Here is a 16,345-nt window from a genome sequence, read left to right as displayed (position 1 = left end):
TGCATCTGCCTCAATGTGTTTTTTTTTTACCCTGTGGAGGCCAGAGTTTTTTTTTTTTTCCCCCTGAAAGGGGCAAATGTTTTTGTTATAATTTATTCCTGTGGTGGCCAATGTCTTCTTTTTTTTTTGGGGGGGGGGGGGGGGGGGGGGCTGGAATGGAGATTGAAGATTTGCCTAGGGTGCCAAGAAACCTTGCACCGGCCCTGACTACAGTATGCATGTGTATGCAATGCAAATGTGTGTGTGTGTGTGTGTGTGGTGTGGTGTGCTATGTACAGTATGTGTGTGCAAAACGGAAACACCCCCTCAGTAAATCCTGCATTTTCCACTGGGCCGAGAAAGCAGTCTGAAACATGCAGGAAAAAAATTATTCTCTATAGACAATGGGGGTAATTCTGAGTTGATCGCAGCAGGAAATTTTTTAGCAGTTGGGCAAAACCATGTGCACTGCAGGGGAGGCAGATATAACATGTGCAGAGAGAGATAGATTTGGGCGGGGTGTGTTCAATCTGCAATCTAAATTGCAGTGTAAAAATAAAGCAGACAGTTTTTACCCTGCACAGAAACAAAATAACCCACCCAAATCTAACTCTCTCTGCAAATGTTATATCTGCCCCCCCTGCAGTGCACATGGTTTTGCCCAACTGCTAAAAAAATATCCTATTGCGATCAACTTGGAATTACCCCCTTTGTTAGCAGTTGGGCAAAACCATGTGCACTGCAGGGGGGGCAGATATAACATGTGTAGAGAGAGTTAAATTTGGGTGTGGCGTGTTCAAACTGAAATCTAAATTGCAGTGTAAAAATAAAGCAGCCAGTATTTACCCTGCACAGAAACAATATAACCCACCCAAATCTAACTCTCTCTGCACATGTTACATTTGCCACACCTGCAGTGCACATGGTTTTGCCCAATTGCTAACAAACTTGCTGCTGCGATCAACTCAGAATTACCCCCAATAAACACTACAGACAAGAAGCTTAACTACACAGTACGTCCTAGGCTGCTTCTTTACAGGGCAGGAATATATGCGAAGCTAAAACATCTAGCGGCGGGTGTGGCATGTTAGGTAGATTAGACTTAGGTCGCCAGTGTCTAGGTCGACCACTATTGGTCGACAGTAAGTAGGTCGACATGGTTTCTAGGTCGACAGGGACTCTAGGTCAACATGTACAAGGTTGACATGAGAAAAGGTTGACATGAGTTTATTTACTTTATTTGGTGTTGTTTTCTCCGTACAGTGACTGGGAACCCCAATTAGTGCACCGTGTCCCCTCGCATGGCTCCCCTCGTTCCGCTACCGCTGCGCTCGGCACAGGTTACCGTTCCCAATTGTAGTCCACGTGAATCGTAAAGTATGAAAAAGTTAAAAAAAAAAATTAAATTATGAAAAACTCCCGAAAGGTCCGGCCACGCCTGCGTTGGCTGGACCGCTCCCCCTAAATGGCAGCTTAATGCCGCCGTTCAGCCCCCTCCCGCCTAGCGACCGCCTCTGTCTCAGAGGCGATCGCTAGGTAACGACGGCTGCCATGCGCCGGCGCACTGCGGCGCCGGTGCATGCGCAGTTCCGACCCGATCGCTGCGACAAACTGCAGCGAGCGATCGGGTCGGAATGACCCCCCATGTGCACTGCAGAGGGGGCAGATATAACATGTGCAGAGAGAGTTAGATTTGGGTGGGGTGTATTCAAACTGAAATCTAAATTGCAGTGTAATAATAAAGCAGCCAGTATTTACCCTGCACAGAAACAAAATAACCCACCCAAATCTAACTCTCTCTGCACATGTTATATCTGCCTCCCCTGCAGTGCACATGGTTTTGCCCAATTGCTAACAAACTTGCTGCTGCGATCAACTCAGAATTACCCGCTCTGTTCCACCGACTGCCTGTTAGTGGGAAACTTGTGTACAAAAGACACCGAGCGCACAAACAGCCTTTCAAACTGCATTCCAGCTAATTGGACATCAAACTCGGCTCACGAACAGATCGCAATTCAGGAGGCCAAGCAACAGAGCCCTGCATTCACAGGGACACAGAGGCATACTGGGACATGTTTGGTATAATTAGCAGCCATTATCTAAATGACTAGAAAACACTCCAGATGTATTTTCTACATATTTATAAATTCTAATAGAGGGTGAATACATCAGATGAAAGGTTTAACCATATGAAAGATGTATTAAGAATTTACAAAGTACTACAATGGGGAATCATTTGTGCCATTTGTCATCCGCATTTTACATTCTCTTTTATATTCTCTATCTGATATTTATTTTTAGAGTTTTTGCTAGCTACAGTTATCTATTGTGAACAAGGATGGGCAAAAGGCCGCCAGAGAGGTAAGCTGCGAGTGTGCGTGTGTTGGGGGGGGGGAGTGAGGTTAGGTAGGTTTAGACTGGGGGGGGGGGGTGAGGGGGTTAGGGTTCGGTTGCAGGAACGGCGGAGGGGGGGGGGTTAGGGTTAGGCTGTGATGAGGGGAGAGGGGGGTTAGGTTCAGGCACCCCCATGGAGGCTTAGGGTTAGGCTGCAGAGAGGGGGAAGGTTAGGTTTAGGCTGCGGGAAGGGGGAGTAGGTTTAGACGCCACCAGGAGGGTTAGGCGGCAGGTGGGGGGAAGGTTAAGGTTAGGCTGCTGGGAGGGAGGGTCAGGGCCAGATTAACAATGGGGCAGATGGAGCTCCAGCTCCAGGCCTCCACATAAAAATAGGCCCATAATGATGACCAACCACCAGCTGTCCACACGGTCAGCCATGAATCATGAGTATTTAATTTGCATTTCTATTTTCCACACAAAATTATGTAATTTTTGTACTTTTATATATGTTTAGGGAGACATGTGGGCTTATAATGTAAGAGGTCTACATGCCTACATGGCATAGGCCTCACCTCCTCCACTTCTAATAACAGGCCCTTGAACATTTTCAGCCCCAGGCCAATCAGGCCCTTAATCCGGCCCTGGGGAGGGTTAGCCGGCATTTCAATCCAATCCCGACCCAAGAGCCATTATATGACTGTGTCTCCCTTGTACTTACACATCAATTTGTTTTATGTTGATTGGGTGTTACAGATCTTACTAACCAGTGCCGGACTGGGGTATGAATGAATGGTCCACCCGGGAAATGCATTGGTAGCAGCCCATGCTTAGGGGTGTGGTCAGCCTCCAGAGGAGGAGTGGCCAGACACCATAGCGGCTTGGCTAACCATTAGCAGTGCAAGGTCTGGGCCCATTATAAATACTGTATATACTCGAGTATAAGCCGACTTTTTCAGCACTTTTTTTTGTGCTGAAAAAGCCCCCTCGGCTTATACTCGAGTCAGTGCAGGGACATGGAGGGCAGTGCAGTGCAGTGTGAAAGAGGGACACGGAGGGCACAGCGCGCGCCTCTCCTGTGTCCCTCCTGCGTCTCCGGCGGGTCTATTAAAGGAAAAACCCATTCGTGAGTTCTGATTGGCTCATGAACCGGCACTTCATTTAACAGACCCGCCGCGGCAGCCGGAGACACAGGAGGGACACAGGAGAGGCGTGCGTTGTGCCCTCCGTGTCCCTCCTTCACAAGACAGCGCGGGAGCGGCGGAAGGTAAGTAACTGGCACTGTGGGAGCATATTTGGCACTTGGGGGGGGCGCATATCTGGCACTGAGGGGGCATATCTGGCACTATGAGGGCATATCGGGCACTGAGGGGGCATATCTGGCACTATGAGGGGGCATATCTGGCACTATGAGGGGGCATATCTGGCACTATGAGGGCATATCTGGCACTGAGGGGGCATATCTGGCACTGAGGGGGCATATCTGGCACTATGAGGGCATATCTGGCACTGAGGGGGCATATCTGGCACTGAGGGGGCATATCTGGCAGTGTGGGGGCATATCTGGCAGTGTGAGGGCATATCTGGCACTGTGGGGCATATCTGGCAACATGAGGGCATATCTGGCAGCATGAGGGCATATCTGGCACTGTGGGGGCATATCTGGCACTATGGGGGCATATCTGGCACTATGAGGGCATATCTGGCACTGAGGGGGCATATCTGGCACTGAGGGGGCATATCTGGCAGTGTGAGGGCATATCTGACACTGTGGGGGCATATCTGGCAGTGTGAGGGCTGTGTACGGCTAGAGCTGCATTTCCCACCCTAGGCTTATACTCGAGTCAATAAGTTTTCCCAGGTTTTTGTGGTAAAATTAGGTGCCTCGGCTTATATTCGGGTCGACTTATACTCAAGTATATACGGTATATATAGAGAGTAAATACTGCAAGTGCATGCACAATAATGTAGCAGATTAATAACAGCAATGCACTAGACAAAATAAACCATAGTCCTGTGCAGTATAATGTAACATATGTGCAATGTATAATTCAAGTGCACAGTCTGGGACCTGATCAATAGAGAGGAGGGTGGCTCTTAGTGGGGCACCAGTTGTTTCCCTGTGGGCCCGTCCGGCTCTGTGACTAACCCTCTGTCATCGGCGGACAATGCATTTATTTTTTTAATTTAATGCCCTTTTGGCCCACCTTTAGTGTAAGTGCATTCGTATATATATCTTTTACATATATTGTATACATATAATATACATCATGAACTATTTTTTTAAAAAAGACAAAACATTTTTATTTTATTTGTCCAGAAACAAATATAATAATAATAAACCCATAAAACAATGATGCATAGCCGGTGGTCTGTGTGGCCAGCCTGGGCCCCACAGGGCAATTGGCATAATCATAGAATAAAAAGCATAAATTAGGATGTAGAATACAAAGGAAAAAGAAAGTAAAACAAAAACAAAATAAAGGGTAGGGGGTGGGGTGCTAGATATAAAAAAAATTATGAAAAATCGGAATAATGAGCAACACCAAATTCAAATAAAGGAGGGGAGATGGAGGGGGGGGGGGGGGGGGATTGAGGGCAAGAATGAGAAAGTGGGCAAGAGGGAAAGTGATTAGGTGATGAGTGGCCAATGGGTCATTCTACAAACTCATGATATATTCCGTCCAGGTTACAAAGTGTACCCGGGCCCAAAGGGCCAGTAATGAAGGAGACTTCCAGTGCTATCAGATACTGCAGTGTTACAAATATGATATATATTTATATACACACACACACACACACACACACACACACACACACACACACACACATACACACAAAATCTATATATAGTGCATCGTACAGTGCATAGGTAGGCAATGTGTGACAGCTGCTGTGGGACTATACACAATCCAGTATGCCCTATCACAGCTTTACTGTAAGTGCTTTTTTAATGTGGCAAGGCATGCTGGGATATGTATTTCCACAATAGCTGGAGTGCCACACTCTGTCTATTCCTGGTACAGAACATTTTTACACACTACAGAAACACAAAGGGGGGTATTCAATTGTTTGAAAAGTCAGGTCAGGGGTGTCTGTTTTTTCCTGTCTAATAGACAAGGAAAAAAAGACACCCAACCGACTTTTCAAACACTTGAATTCCACCCTTAGTATCAGGTTTCTCTGTACGCAGTAAGTGGGGCAATATTTGTACATTGTGTTTAACAAAACAGTATTATAGGAACACAAATCACACGCTTTACATTTCAGCCGCATAGTTTCGGAGTTGTGGCTCATTACTCCTGGTGAATGTCGCACCTGGTGAATGCAATGTAATTCTTCGTTATTGGATTACTGCTGGCTCTCTGTGGTTGGTTCTTGCACTTTCACAATAATGTTGACACATCTGAAGAAGGAAAATAAACTTACACACAAATAAAAAGCATTTACTACATCAGAGAGATTACTGCTAACAGCATGCAACATTCGCTAGTACTAAGCAGCTGTAGCAATTGTATTGCGTTCAGGTGGCTGCTCGGTCAGGGGTGTGGCCAGAGGAGGAGTCAGGGAGGGTCAACAGAATGCAAGTGTGCTATTTATAATAATTAATTTACCATGCATCACCGCTCCTTTACCTCCTCCCTGTGATGAAATCCTCCACCACGTATAAGGTGATGAGGACTGCTATGCTTTGTTTCGGAAACAGAGCTGAATTTTGGGAACAGCAATGTGGCACAGTGGTTGGCATTGCTGCCTCACACAGCACTGGGGTCATGGGGTTTAATAAGGATGCACCCAGGGCTATTTTTGATACAGAATGCTCCGTAACGCCGTTCCTGAAGGTCTTTTCTAAAATGACATCATCAGGAACGGCGTTCAGGAACGTGTGAGGCCCGGGACACTTCCCTGCTGTCGCTGCTGCCTCCGCTTCCTGTGTGTGAGTCTGCCTGAGGGGAAGAGAGTGCAGCACACGTCTCTCCTTCCCCTCTCTGTGTCCGGTCTTCAGCTGCCAATCAGAGCTTTGCGGAACCACCAGCGCCATATTTCAAATCGCCGTTGAAGAAGGGACACAGGTTACTATTCCCAATCGTAGTCCATGTGGATCATGAAGTATGAAAAAGTTTTTAAAAAAATAATATTTTTTTTAAAAAAGTGAAAATCTCATGTCGACCTTTTCATGTGTCGACATTTGCGACGTCGATTTAGTGACAATGTCGACATAACGGTCATGTCGACCTAATGAGTGTCGACCTAAGTGCATACACATTGAGCTATTTTCCCTGTGCCCACGATGTTCAGGAGGGTGAAGCACTTTCCACAGTCTCTTCACTCTGCTGTTCAAACAGCCTGAAGGACGGCGGAGACTAGCGATGAAGCGGGAGCGTGCATCAGCTAGTCTCATCGCCTTGCCATACACACTGGCCGAGTTTGAGCTCAAAGCACCAAAAGTGAGCAACTTTGATCTCAAAATCGGCTAGTGTGTAATATATGGGCCTTAAGCAGAGGCGGATGGGCCATACGGTTTACAGGGAAGATTCCCGGTGGGCTGACGCACCCGTGGGGCCTGTTTTGTTTGAGGACATGTGGTCATTTTTATAGACATAATGAATAAGATGCAAAATAATTTGCATATATGAAAATGACCAGAGGCGGATTGGCCATAGGGTTCACAGGGAAGATTCCCGGTGGGCCGACGCACCAGTGGGGCCTGTTTTGTTTGAGGACATGTGGTCCTTTTTATAGACGTAATGAATAAGATGCAAAATAATTTGCATTTATGAGAATTACTTTGCCACTTAGCCTGTGATTGCAGATGATCTAGTGTATGCTCTGTCTGCCTGCTTGGCTGACATATAAAATTGAGTGAATAGTGATTGGGATATGGTTGGTGTAATAAGCAAGAAAATATATCTTTCCAAAGAATGATATAGTTTCCTAAATTCTGAAGGTGTATCATATAATGTGCTCATAATATGTAATTTTATTTCTTTTAACTTCCCCCTTGATGCTAGACATGCCCACTATCTGGAAAGTCTTGGGGGGAGGGTGCTGCTGCCATGGCCCATGTGGGGTCACTAGTACAAATGGCCCTTACACCTCTCGTGCTGCCCATGTGGGGTCACTAGTACAAATTTTTCCAGGGCCGCTTTTTGTTTCCAATCCGTCCCTGGCCTTAAGGAACGTCTGGGAAATGCATCATAGTGAATAAGGAAGCATTTGGTGTTCAGACATCTTCCAGTAACACACAAGATGGCAGAGGCACAGGTCATAGGGGCACAGAAGAGCAGTATCTGTTTATGGTTTTACTATCACCCAGTGATTGGTCGCAGGCTCAGATTCCAGCATCTGCCACACCTAGCACATCTGCATTTGAAGAAATGAAGGATCAGGGCCATTCATTTACAATTCCACCGTAAGGGCTATTTCACGCACTACGGTTTTCACCGGATGGCAAAAAGCCGGACAAACTTTGCCTGGCTTTTTTCCATCCGGCCCTGCTTTTCACACAAAACGGCTTTGTGCCGAGTGTAATGCTGTGTGCGTGCGCAGCAGCACGGCACAGAAAACCTGTTGTGCGTGAAAGCACTAACATACTCAGGGGGTCATGTACTAAGCAGTGATAAAAGTGGAGAAGTGAGCCAGTGGAGAAGCATTGACGTAACATTTCTAATTTGCATACTATAAAATTATACAGAGCAGCTGATTGGTTGCCATGGGCAACTTCTCCACTGGCTCACTTCTCCACTTTTATCACTGCTTGGTACATGTCCCCCTCAGCTCACTGCCTTCAAGGACGGCACGGCCTCGGCATGGCATCCGGAATTTTCAGTGGATATTTACGGCTGCAACCCGGCCGTGACTGTGCTGTCTGAAAGCCCCCGTATGTAGCAATACTTCATTAAAAAACATACACGGGAAAAAAACCTGTGAAAACCTTGGTGTGTGAAATGCCCATAGTCAATGCTGGGACAGGTATTTTTTAGAGCATGAAATAAAAGATAAAAGCGCTTGTAAAATTGAAATGAAATACATTTCCATCGACCTTTGTCTGTCATGGGGAGAGAAGCGTGAGGAGGCCGACTGCAGACTCTGGGTCCCAGCGGCATCATTAGGACTAGGGAAAGGTAGGGAAAGCTACATTATTTCACCTTTCTTGCTGCACTGTTTGCGAGGTCACTCGCTTATTGCATACCTCCCAACTTTTACGTTCTTTAAATAGGGACACCAAAAAGGGGTGTGGCCTAAGAAAAAGGGGGCGTGGATTCGCGGGAGGACCCACGATCGCGAGCCACGCCCCCGTTTTCGTCACTGCGGGGGCATGCCCAGCGCTCTGTGAGCCGCTGGCATGCCCCTTCTCCCTCTGACTCCAGTGAATAGACGCTGTGCGCATGCGCACAGCGTCTATTCAACGCTGCTCTGCTAAGCAGGGCAGCGAGAGTCAGAAACTCCCAACTGCCCCCCCCCCCCACCGCGGGACACTGCGGCCCACGGGTGGGACAGCGGGACAGTCCCCAAAAAACTGGACTGTCCCGCGAAAATCGGGACAGTTGGGAGGTATGTTATTGCACATTAGAGCCGAAACATGGGGTATGTTACTAAAGTACGGGTTTTTAGAAGTGGAGATATGCCTTTAGCAACCAATCAGATTCCACCTATCATTTATCCAGCACATCTAGAAGAAAATAGCTAGAATATGATTGGTTGCTATGGGCAACAATTCCACTTCTAAAAATCCGTACTTTAGTAAATATATCCCATAGTGCTTCTGCTCTTTTGTGCAATGAGTGACCTGTTTGTCACTTAGGGGGTAATTCCAAGTTGATCGCAGCAGGAAATTTTTTAGCAGTTGGGCAAAACCATGTGCACTGCAGGGGAGGCAGATATAACATGTGCAGAAAGAGATAGATTTGGGTGTGGTGAGTTCAATCTGCAATCTAAATTGCAGTGTAAAAATAAAGCAGCCAGTATTTACCCTGCACAGAAACAAAATAACCCACCCAAATCTAACTCTCTCTGCACATGTTATATCTGTCCCCCCTGCAGTGCACATGGTTTTGGCCAACTGCTAAAAAATTTCCTGCTGCGATCAACTTTGAATTACCCCCTTAGTGCGTTATCTATGTTTAGCAAATCGTCGTGCACAGAGTACATTGTAGGTTTGGCTCTTTTATTGTATTACCATTCATCTTTGTCTTCTTGCTGCTATTAAGGAGCACTTGGTATATCGTGTATTTTATTATTTTTATTGTATTTCTAGAGCAGCTGTTCCCGCTCCACAAAGTAATTCCGACTGCATCACTGCAGCGTCTGTGATCGCAGTCTGAATTATCTTGTGGAGTGTGCTTGCGCAGCGGCCGCACTGCGTGTGTGCACCCCATGAGCCCAGTTGGATGCTATAAGCATCTCACTGGCTGCGATTGCTTCTGACTGATTGATAGGCAGAGGCGGTCGTGGGGCGGGAGGGGGCGTGCCAATGGTGTTAGAACACCGTTGGCGGGGCGCGGTTCGGACAACGGAGGCATGTTTGGACCATTGGGGGGGGGCAGGCCGCAGTGGCTGCGTGACGTCACACGCTGCCACTGTGAACCGGAACACGGCGGGTAGCATCTTGCCAGCGCGCAGGAGCTACACAGGTAGGGAGCTGCTCGCCAGGAACAAAAGCATCGCCACTGTGCAATGCTTTTGTACCTGTGCGGGAGGGGGGAATGGGGGGGCAGAGCCAAACATGTGTGATCAACTCTGAATTACCCCATAGGACAATATAGAAGTGTGCTGGTCGTTTAGAATCCTCCATTGTAATATGCTGAGAGGTAGATACATAACTAATGGGGGTTTCAGTAACGTAATGATGAATATGGCCCGTAGACTCATGCCTCTTATTTCTGCTGATATATCATTCCATCAATGCATTAAGAGGCATGCTTATTAATATCTGTGGTCTGCCTCCAATAATAAGGATTCCTTAGTCGCCTCTAGGTATTATTACATTCACTGCAACAAGCGCTGCAATAGCTTTACTTCCTGTTTTGACCAGCTGCTGCTGTGCTACTGAGCAAGCACCGATGTACGTTGGTGTAAGTGCGAGTGGGAAGCAGCAGGGATTCTGGAGCTTGGTAAATCCGACACCTATGGCTTCTGTTCTGTGGTCGCTCCTTCTTCAGTCAACGTGATGCTTGATATTATTTACAGGTACCTAATGAAACGGATGTTTTCGGTGATATTCCACAACTAAACTTTAATAAATACGCCTCTAAATAATACAGTACTATGTTTAACAACAGAAAGAGAACAGAATACCACATAATTCCATTCATGAAAGGCATTTCACCTCTTTGTTTTTCCAGTTCATGTATATTCAGTTTACTTATATACAGTGGGGGCTGCCTGGTGCCTGATTGGTTATGGCGATATATCGTATCCAGAACATTAACGTGAAAAGGAACAGAGCTCCCTGAGGCCAAATTGTTATGAAAATGAGGGAGCAATCAGTCTCATAGTGCAATAGCTCGTTAATCTCATAAAGTCAGCAATCTGTCTAATTAATGACCGATATTAGCGCACAGTAGACAAGCAAATGGTGCGGATCTCAAACAGGCTTTATAGAAAGGTTGTGAACATGTTTTTGGTAAACAGTCCGCTGCAAAAAATGTAAAACCCTCCAAAAAATAAGATTGGGACTGATATCTGTGAATCGATCATATATTTGCAAAGCTGTGTATGCAGCCTGCGATACGTATGCAGTTTGCAAAAAAAAAAAATCGCAATGTGTGGCTGCGTTCAGTCTTGCGTGTGATTCATTATCAGGCTCATTATCTTCTGGAGTAAATTTTCTTTCATCGTTCCCTCATAAGCTAAAAAAAATGCCTCAGGTTTCATCGGTCAACAAAATGGCAGCATCTGTGTCTGACCAAACTGACAGAGCCACAGACTGTGTTAAGGCTGTGTACCCAGAATCTGCCAGATGCTAGTTTCAACGTTCCATTTGTCCTTCCTCAGAGAGGTCTGTTCACTATTTGACAACTTTTAATATATATTCTTTGATTTATTGATTTATTGTGATGCATTGTGGAGCTAACACATTTATTTACATTTAAGTATTTGGTGCCAGCTTACTCCCTAGTGCTAGAGTACATGTCTGCCAGTTACAATGATAGGGTTAATAAATAGTGCTGCAGCTACTACATGTGGTTTTGACAAACAGACCCTGATAAAACTTCAGTCCAATGAAAATACTTCTTTCCCCAACCACTCCCAGACCCCTGAGCTCTGTCAGTTAAGGAGGGGCGCATAGTCTGGTGTGGGAAGTGCTACCAGGAAAGATTCCAAAATATGAATGAAGAGATGTAAGTTCCACAATTACAATCATTGGAGTAGAGGCACCAGACCCTGGCAGAGTCTACGGAGTGCCCTGGTTATTCCTTCTAGGGAGAGAGGGTCCCAGCAGGCACAGAGGAGGCATCTCTCGGGTCAGGTAAGTTACTCTATCCTCACCTGCCTTTTATTTCTCAGCTTATGAACAAGCCTGAATATATGAAAGACCTCCTGTTACTACCAAGACAATGATCTAGCCTGGCTTTTTAAATAACCATTTAAACACAGCTAATAAAATGAGAATAGGTCTTGTGAACCAGAAAGCTTGTTAATTCCTCTGGCTCTTTAATGACTAGTTATACAAATGTACTGACGCATTATTGCATTGTAGCAAAACTTCTCCAGAGCTGAAAATCCCAGCAGGGTTGATTAGGTGTCAGGTTATCTTGTGTTTCTGATCCGAAATTAAAATATGTCTTCATGTTTATTGATCATCCGTTAATTAATTGACAGTTGGCATCCTGTTCTCTTATCTCCAGGTCTGGGGGCTTGTCAGGTTACATTGCAAGTACCGGCTGTGCTGTACTGCATAAAAAAGTGCATTAATGATCTGAAAGTATAGTTGTGTTTGTGGTTAGTTAGCTTTTGCCGTTTTACGTGTAACGTGACAAAGAAACAACAGATTTTTGTTTTCCCCAAAATTTCCCAGAATTTTGCAGAATTCGGCTCCAGAGAATGAAATCTGAGTAGATATTTTCCCCCCGCATCACACAGACAATACAATCAGCTTCTAAGCTCTGTTGACATTGGGGGTCATTCCGAGCGATGCTTTTGTACTTGTGGAGTAACTCCCGGCCAGCGCAGCTCCTGCGGCTGGCCGGGAGATGGTCGTCGCTGCCCCTGGTCATCGCTGCCCCGCACGGTCCAGCCACGCCTGCATTGCCCGGACCACGCCTCCATAACGGCGGCCAAACGCCGCCTTGCCACCCCCTCCCGCCCAGCGACTGCCTCTGCCTGTCAATCAGGCAGAGGCAATCGCTAGGGAACGACAGCCTTCGGCCGTCCGGCATGTGCCGGCGCACTGCGGTGCCGGCGCATTTCCGACCCGATCGCTGCGCTGCGACAAACTGCAGCAAGCGATCGGGTCGGAATGACCCCCACTGTCTTCTAGCCCACAGATCATGTAGGTTATGGGGGAGGGTCATTAAAATGGTGATAAGTACTTCCAAAAGTCAAAGTTCTCCTATTGCTGTACTTCACAATTGGGAATAAACCAGGTATCTGCATACCCAGAGAACAGCTATTTATTTATTTATTACCAGTTATTTATATAGCGCACACATATTCCACAGCGCTTTACAGAGAATATTTGGCCATTCACATCAGTCCCTGCCCCAGTGGAGCTTACACTCTATATTCCCAATCACATGTACACACACACATTCATGTTAGGGTTAATTTTATTGGGATCCAATAAACCTACCAGTATATTTTTAGATTGTGGGAGGAAACCGGAGTACCCGGAGGAAACCCACGCAAGTACGGAGAGAATATACAAACTCCACACAGTTAGAGCCATGGTGGGAATTGAACCCATGACCTCAGTGCTGTGAGGCAGTAACGCTAACCATCACACCATTCGTACTGCCCTATTTATATGGCACACATATATATTATGCAGAACTTTGTCAATTCGCATCTGACTCTGCCCCTACTGGAGCTTACAATCTACATGTACACACATATATACACTAGGGTTAATTTTTATTGAGAGCCAATTAACCTACCAGTATATTTTGGGATTGTGGAAGGAAACGAAGCATGCACAAGCACGGGGGAGCACAGATAGGGTTGTGGTAGGAATTGAACCCAAGACCTCAGTGCTGTGAGGCAGTAACAGAGCAACAGACTTTGATGCATGAAGTTAAGGCAAACCGATGGCATGTTGGTCCAGCCAGATTGCAGTGGATGAAGTGCAATCAATGTTGTTTTGTGCATTGATGTATGAGTGGTTTGGCAATTGTATACTCTTACCTAAAAGGTAGTTTTTCTGGGAAGGTTTAGAGACTAGAGGAAAGTTTTGTAAGAGAGAGGGAATTCCATGGAGTAGTAGCAGTGTTGGACTAGGAACAGGTAATGAGTGCTGATGAGAGCAGGGCCGGTTCAAGCCCGCTCTGCGCCCCGGGCAGGAAACCGGACGTGGCTTAATACAGGGGGCGTGGTCAGTTACGCCCCCTGTACATTAGTAGCGCCGCTTGAATGCTGAGCGGTGCGCGATGACGTCATCGCGCACTGCTCAGCAAAGGTACTCTCCACGAAGGGAAACTAGACGCGTAGCGTCTAGTTCCCTTCGTGGAGAGGACCTTTGCTGTGCGGTGCGCGATGACGTCATCGCGCACCGCTCAGCAAAGGTACTCTCCACGAAGGGAAACTAGACGCGTAGCGTCTAGTTCCCTTCACAGGAGGCACAGACGTGGGACACAGCGGGCAGCGGAGGGCACAGCAGTGGCGGATCTTGCCATGGTGCGGCGCCCTCCGGAAGGCGGCGCCCCGTGCAAAAGTCCTGCTTGCCCGTGGCAAGATCCGCTACTGGATGAGAGGTGCAGATCATGTGCAGAGGGGAGCGTTTGGGGAGTATTTTGAGAGATGAGATGTACTGTATGTTGGCGCAGGTTTGTTAATGGCTATGCATCAAAGTTCCAAAAATGTTTCACCTATTAAAGTAGGTTATTTTTTTCATCATGTGAGACTCTTCTGCAATATACAGTATAACTATAGGCTCGGAGGCTTTGATCACTACTTACTGTGACCTTCTTGATATCCATGCAGACTGCAGTAAATGAGATTCAGCAGGGGTTTCCTCTCCATTTACAGGGAATTGATTGTCTGTTAAAGGACAATGCAACATAATTTAAAAAAAACAGGGGTGCCAGACAAATGATTGTAACACGTCGCAGAGGGTAAATCCTTCTTGTATGGAGTGCTTCTTTCTCTGTACAAGTGGGCTTATACAGTACTTTGCAGCAGAATAATATTAGAATGGCTGATAGTATAGACAAAAGTATATTAGCTAGGTACAGCAAGTTTCGCTGTTTCTGTTGCATGTACTGTGAGCATATATATTGTCAGTGCAGAGTGGGTGATCTATGTCCCCAGTTCTGTTACATCATGTCACATTTACTGCAGCAGCATGTCCAGTGCATACTTGCCTACTTTTAAAAATGCATGTTGAATTCTCTTGGATTAACTAAATTAACCATCTTGTTGCTGTTTGGGTTGTTAGGTAAAATTAATGAATTGAAAATGGATTTATAAAAATCAATTATTATTTATTCAAAGGGCCACGCCCGTATACAGGGAAGAGGGACATCCTCTCGTCCTGTGTCAAATCATTTAACAACAACATACACATATCAACAATGAGTTTTATATAATACAAAGTAACGCCCATTTTGTATATCCCTCCCCTATGATTTCATACTTCTGGAATACAATGTTAGGCAATATAGTTATGCAATATTGGGACAATTATCAAGAATACTAAAATGATACTCGTGATATTGAACTGTGTCCATATTAGGAATTACATCTGGACTCTGAGCTTTTAGAAAGTGCGTATGTGGAATTAATACTCAGCCAACAAAGTTGTTTTTCTCTCAGGGTGTGTATAAAGTTCAAGATGAATTTGCTATATCATCTAGCTAGAATCAAAATGGATTCTGTTATGCTTTCATATTATACTAGTGAATATGAGAACCCTTTGCTTATTGGATGTATACATAATATACGTACTATCCCGTAGTGCACACACATAACTGTTAGGCCTTCAGCAGGTTGTCTCAGTCACAGTATTCGACAGCTCCACCCTTTGATCAGGGACATTATCCATGTGCCCTGTCATCTCAGGAGAATTTCTGGGAACGTATAGTTAGCTAATAATCATTTCATGTAGTATTGCTATTCTGCGTTTGACAGTAGCCTTCTAAATACAACATAGGCCGCACCTGTATGCGGTGAACATCAAATGAATGTCTATAATCACATTGGGGTCGCCAAAGAATAAACCTCATCACAGAATACATCATCACATACAATCACAGACAATATATTTAAAACATTTTCCTAATCTTGAAATTGAATACTAGGATTTAAACATTTATCTTTTCCAGTCCATATCATAATGCCTTGGTTAAAGTTCTTTTATATCATGGACTGCCTTTATATACTTGGCATTACACGTATCAGGATCCGTAATGTCTTTGGTCAAATAAGCACAGCAGTAAGCTCAAAGTGCTGTTTCCGGACATCAACAATATCCTCCAATTTGTGGTATTAAAAAATGTAGAACAATATGGTATCGTAATAGTTCATGTCCAATGTCCTGGAATCATCACAAATGTCCACAGTTCAGGAATATCCTATCATAAAGTTCAATCATGTTATCAATAATTTAATTGAAATAAAACGTCAACTTCCAGTTGATTAATCATACGACTTCATTAGCCATAGGAGAACTTATTAGCCACCTTTACCACTTCGAGGTTTTATTGATACTCTGGTGGCAGGAACATGTTTCCTGATTACTGAGTCAATTACTCTTTCTTAGGAATAGTTCATCCTGCAAGAAAACTTTTGTCAAGTTAATATATGTTTTTGTATAACATTGCTAAATCAATCTTCTTAAATAACAAACATTTTTTTAGAATTAATAGGTAAACAATTA

At 45.2% G+C, this 16,345-nt stretch overlaps 1 protein-coding gene across 2 annotated transcripts in view; it reads left to right on the top strand.

The window, feature by feature from the left end:
• The window catches only part of LOC134945529 (somatostatin receptor type 5-like), a 534,823-nt gene that overhangs the window by 480,348 nt on the left and 38,130 nt on the right, over positions 1 to 16,345 (top strand). Inside the window, exon 1 of one of the 2 annotated variants that reach the window (XM_063934873.1) lies at positions 11,641 to 11,782. The exons of the other annotated variant lie outside the window; for it this stretch is intronic. The gene's annotated coding sequence lies outside the window, so the exon portion shown is untranslated. Of the gene's footprint in view, positions 1 to 11,640; positions 11,783 to 16,345 lie in introns of those variants that run through there. 2 annotated transcript variants of the gene reach the window in all.

The sequence above is a fragment of the Pseudophryne corroboree genome, chromosome 7 (genome assembly GCF_028390025.1).
Source record: "Pseudophryne corroboree isolate aPseCor3 chromosome 7, aPseCor3.hap2, whole genome shotgun sequence".
NCBI classification, from domain to species: Eukaryota; Metazoa; Chordata; class Amphibia; order Anura; family Myobatrachidae; genus Pseudophryne; species Pseudophryne corroboree.
Note: the sequence above shows the minus strand (reverse complement) of the source record. Positions and strands in the feature narration are given on the sequence as shown.